Below are 5,869 nucleotides of genomic sequence, written 5' to 3'. Positions count from 1 at the left end.
CACAGGGCCGTGGAGTGAGACAGGGATGCAGCCCCACCCTCTTCAACATATATATCAACGAATTGGCGAGGGCACTAGAAAAGTCTGCAGCACCCGGCCTCACTCTACTAGAATCTGAAGTCAAATGTCTACTGTTTGCTGATGATCTGATGTTTCTGTCTCCAACCAAGGAGGACCTACAACAGCACCTAGATCTTCTGCACAGATTCTGCCAGACCTGGGCCCTGACAGTAAATCTCAGTAATACCAAAATAATGGTGTTCCAAAAAAGGTCCAGTCGCCAGGACCACAAATACATATTCCATTTAGACACCATTGCCCTAGAGCACACTAAAAACGATACATATCTTGGCCTAAACATCAGCGCCACAGGTAACTTCCACACAGCTGTGAACGACCTGAGACACAAGGCAAGAAGGGACTTCTATGCCATCAAAAGGACTATAAAATTCGACATACAAATTAGGATTTGGCTAAAATACTTGAATCAGTTATAGAACCCATTGCTCTTTACGGTTGTGAGGTCTGGGGTCCGCTCAACAACCAAGAATTCATTAAATGGGACAAACCCCAAATTGAGATTCTGCATGCAGAATTCTGCAAAAATATCCAGTGTACAATGTAGAACACCAAATGATGCATGCAGAGCAGAATTAGGCCGATACCTGCTAATGATCAAAATCCAGAAAAGAGACGTTAAATTCTACAACCACCTAAAAGGAAGTGATTCCCAAACCTTCCATAACAAAGCCATCAACTACAGAGAGATGAACCTGGAGAAGAGTCCCCTAAGCAAACTGTCTCTGTTGACAAACAGACCCCACAGAGGCCCAGGACAGCAACACAATTAGACCCAAACGAATCATGAGTAAACAAAAAGAGAATTACTTGACACATCGGAAAGAATTAACAAACAAAGAGAGCAAACTAGAAGGCTATTTGGCCCTAAACAGAGAGTCCACAGTGGCAGAATACCTGACCACTGTGACTGACCCACACTTAAGGAAAGGTTTGACTTTGTACAGACTCAGTGTGCATAGCCTTCCTATTGAGAAAGGCCACCGTAGGCAGACCTGGCTCTCAAGAGAAGACAGGCTATGTGCACACTGCCCACAAAATGAGGTGGAAACTGAGCTGCACTTCCTAACCTGTAGCACAAACTCAAAAAAGTTCTGGGACACCTCCTCCCAGCTGCCCACTGCACTGAGGCTAGGAAACACTGTCACCACTGATAAATCCACGATAATTGAGAATTTCAATAAGCATTTTTCTATGGCTGGCCATGCTTTCCACCTGGCTACCCCTACCCCGGTCCAACAGCCCTGCACCCCCCACAGCAACTCCCCCATTTCTCCTTCACCCAAATCCAGATAGCTGATTTTCTGGAAGAGCTGCAAAATCTGGACCCCTACAAATCAGCCGGGCTAGACAATCTGGACCCTCTCTTTCTAAAATTATCCGCCACAATTGTTGCAACACCTATCGCTAGCCTGTTCAACCTCTCTTTCGTATCGTCTGATCCCAAAGATTGGAAAGCTGCCGCGGTCATCCCCCTCTTCAAAGGGGGAGACACTCTAGACCCAAACCGCTACAGACCTACAGTATATCTATCCTACCCTGCCTTTCTAAGGTCTTTGAAAGCCAAGTGAACAAACATATCACCGACCATTTTGAATCCCAACGTACCTTCTCTGCTATGGTTTCCGAGCTGGTCATGGGTGCACCTCAGCCACGCTCAAGTTCCTAAACTAAATCATAACCGCCATCGATAAAAGACAATACTGTGCAGCCGTATTTATCGACCTGGCCAAGGCCTTCGACTCTGTCAATCATCACATTCTTATCGGCAGACTCAACAGCCTTGGTTTCTCAAATGATTGCCTCGCTTGGTTCACCAACTACTTCTCAGACAGAGTTCAGTGAGTCAAATCAGAGGGCCTGGTGTCCGGACCTCTGGCAGTCTCTATGGGGGTGCCACTGGGTTCAATTCTCGGGCCGACTCTTTTCTCTGTATACATCAACGAGGTCGCTCTTGCTGCTGGTGATTCTCTGATCCAACTCTATGCAGACGACACTATTCTGTATTCTTCTGGCCCTTCTTTGGACACTGTGTTAACTAACCTCCAGATGAGTTTCAATGCCATACAACTCTCCTTCCGTGGCCTCCAACTGCTCTTAAATGCAAGTAAAACTAAATGCATGCTCTTCAACCGATCGCTGCCCGCACCTGCCCGCCCGTCCAGCATCACTACTCTGGACGGTTCTGACTTAGAATAAGTGGACAACTAGAAATACCTAGGTGTCTGGTTAGACTGTAAACTCTCCTTCCAGACTCGCGTTAAGAAATCCAAAATTAAATCTATAATCGGCTTCCAATTTCGCAACAAAGCATCCTTCACTCATGCTGCCAAACATACTCTCATAAAACTGACTATCCTACTGATCCTTGACTTCAGCAATGTCATTTACAAAATAGCCTCCAACACTCTACTCAGCAAATTGGATGCAGTCTATCACATTGCCATCCGTTTTGTCACCAAAGCCCCATATACTACCCACCACTGCGACCTTTATGCACTCGTTGGCTGGCTCGCTTCATATTTGTCGACAAACCCACTGGCTCTAGGTCATCTACAAGTCTTTGCTAGGTAAAGCCCCGCCTTATCTCAGCTCACTGTTCACCATAGCAGCACCCACCCGTATCACGTGCTCCAGCAGGTATATTTAATTTAATTTTTTAAATTTTTTAAATTTAACTAGGCAAGTCAGTTAAGAACAAATTCTTATTTTCAATGACGGCCTAGGAACAGTGGGTTAACTGCCTGTTCAGGGGCAGAACGACAGATTTGTACCTTGTCAGCTCGGGGATTTGAACTTGCAACCTTACTAGCCCAACGCTCTAACCACTAGGCTACCCTGCCGCCCCACTGGTCACCCCCAAAGACAATTCCTCCTTTGGTCACCTTTCCTTACAGTTCTCTGCTGCCAATGACTGGAACAAACTGCAAAAATCACTGAAGCTGGAGACTTATATCTCCCTCACCAACTTTAAGCACCAGCTGTCAGAGCAGCTCACACATCACTGCACCTGTACATAGCCCATCTGTAAATAGCCCATCGAACTACCTCATCCCCATATTGTTATATATATTTTTTGCTCCTTTGCACCCCAGTATCTCTACTTACACATTCATCTTCTGCACATCGATCACTCCACTGTTTATTTGCTAAATCGCCACTACGGCCTATTTATTACCTTACCTCCCTAATCTTACCTCATTTGCACACACTGTATATAGATTTTTTATATTGTTTTATTGACTGTATGTTTGTTTATTCCATGTGTAACTCTGTGTTGTTGTTTGTGTCTCACTGCTTTGCTTTATCTTGGCCAGGTCGCAGTTGTAAATGAAAACTTGTTTTCAACTGTCCTACCTGGTTAAATAAAGGTGAAATAAAATTAAAATAAACAACCTCCTGCCCAATGTATGACTATATTAGAGACACATATTTCCCCCAGATTACACAGATCCACAAAGAATTTGAAAACAAAGACGATTTTGATAAACTCCCATATCTTTCTGGTTTGAAATACCAGTGTGCCATCACAGCAGCAAGATGTGTGACCTGTTGCCACAAGAAAAGGTCAACCAGTGAAGAACAAACACCATTGTCAATACAACCCATATTTATGCTTATTTATTTTCCCTTTTGTACTTTAACCATTTGTACATCGTTACCACTAGGCAGGGTATCCTAGTGGTTAGAGCGTTGGAGTTCAATTCCCCGAGCTGACAAGGTACAAATCTGTCGTTCTGCCACTGAACAACCCACTTAACCCACTGTTCCTAGTCCGTCATTAAAAATAAGAATTTGTTCTTAACTGACTTGCCTAGTTAAATAAAGGTAAAATAAAAACTAAATGAAACAACACTGTATATATACATAATATGACATTTGTAATGTCTTAATTATTTTGGAACTTCTGTGAGTATAATGTTTCCTGTTCATTTTTGTTTATTTCACTTTTGTATATTATCTACTTCACTTGCTTTGGTAATGTGTTTCCCATGCCGATAAAGCCCCTTGAATTGAATTGATACACTCAGGATACAAGTAGCATCACATAAGGTACTCACTCACCGACAATAAAATGTTATTTGACAAACACATCAGAGGAGAGCGCGAACGCAGTCCCACACTACCAGAAATGATTCAATTGAGATTTCCACATTTGGGAAATTCGCAGTGGTCAGTCCAGTCAGAGTGCAATTGCTGATTCTAGGTGTCGGTGAAGGGGTACTCATTTCAGTACAAATATTACCGGCTAACGGTTACCACTTTGGATCCTGATAATAACGCATCATATCGACCAGGGGGTTCGTGACAGTTATGCATGCAGTTGCGGAAAGAGCGATGCAAATGCGATTCATTTTGTTTATGAGATTATATTAGTATAATATCGCGTATTTTCCCATGATGCAACACAGTATACATTATTGATACATTTACCTTTTAATATCTAAACGGCTGTCTGATATCACAAAAGTAGGTGATGTACCAAATTCTGAAATCACGTTTGTGCACATAGCCAAACGAATGACATCAAATATATATATTTCGTAGCAATTCAGGCATTGTAAGCATAGTAGTTTCCTCGTGCTTGTGTTCTGCGCTCAGTAAAACATGTAGCATTTAGACCATCGACCACAGGGTGGCAATGTGCATTACAACCCCTAGATACGGTTTCCACTAGATTCCACAGCCACACAATCAAAATAGTCTATATCGTACAAATGTTGGTCTTCATTGAAGGTTAGGCATACGGTTAGCAATGTGGTTGTGGTTCAGATTTGAAATCAAATTTAAAGAAGGTAATTTTAGAAAAAGGTGGAGTTTAGCTATCATTTTGACTTTGTGAATGTGGAAGGTAGTAGCGACCCCCAGATATGGGGAAGATGACCTACACCTCAGTGGAGACACAGTAGCCTACGACTTCCTCCACAAGACAGAGTAGTAGGCTGGGCTAAATGACAGTAATAGTAAGCGGGATGAACGTTTTTCTTATCAGTAAGTGTATTTATGCATAAACCATGCACATCACTCACTTTAAGTTTTTGCAGGTAGGCCGATATAGCCAGGCCACAAGTAGGGTACACTTAAAAGTGTCCACCACATCCACCAATGCATTAGACTACATACAACCATTTGGCCAATTGTTATCATGAAGATTATACAGCTCTTTATGCAGACTAAATAGAATAACACTTTTAAGTTCTCAACTATCTCCCCTCATCAAGTGGGTGCACTCATTGGCCTAAGTAGAGTTGTTTTACTCACTCGAGATGTTATAATTACTAATTGTACAAAATAATAACAATAATATAAATAACTAAACAACCCAAAAGGGGTTGCCTATTTGTGTACAAAAAATATATATATAAACGGTTTAAAATATGGCAGTACATCATACCCATGTCTAATACGTTTTTGTATCAGTTGAATTTTGTATTATTTCAATTCTATGAATGTATGTATGACAAAATCACTCTGCATTTACTGTCCTTGCTTTTCATCATAAAGTCAATTCAGATGTGGTTGGAAAACAATGAATAGTAGGACAATTATTGAACAGAAGTTTGTTAAAAAATGATCAGTGAAAGTAGGCCAATAAGCAACGTTGGGGACAGTTCCACATGCAAGACCCTAACGTTACTTATAATTGTGTCAGTCACTCTTGCTATTGCTAGCTATAACTTTTGGAAATGCATCAGAGGCGTGAATTTAGTGGCGGGTCGTGCGTCCAAAAAAGTCCATTCCTGAATTTGCAACTCGCCTCAAGAAGATTCATTTCTGAGTGCGTTGGTTG

General features: G+C 42.0%; 1 pseudogene; it reads right to left on the bottom strand.

Moving 5' to 3' along the window:
• Positions 1–4,173: 4,173 nt before the first annotated feature.
• LOC112246239 lies at positions 4,174–4,315 on the bottom strand (annotated as a pseudogene).
• Between the last annotated feature and the right edge of the window lie 1,554 nt (positions 4,316–5,869).

Source organism: Oncorhynchus tshawytscha, linkage group LG03 (assembly GCF_018296145.1).
Source record: "Oncorhynchus tshawytscha isolate Ot180627B linkage group LG03, Otsh_v2.0, whole genome shotgun sequence".
Lineage (NCBI taxonomy): Eukaryota > Metazoa > Chordata > Actinopteri > Salmoniformes > Salmonidae > Oncorhynchus > Oncorhynchus tshawytscha.
The sequence above is the reverse complement of the archived record's forward strand: the minus strand, read 5'-3'. Positions and strand labels throughout refer to the sequence as shown.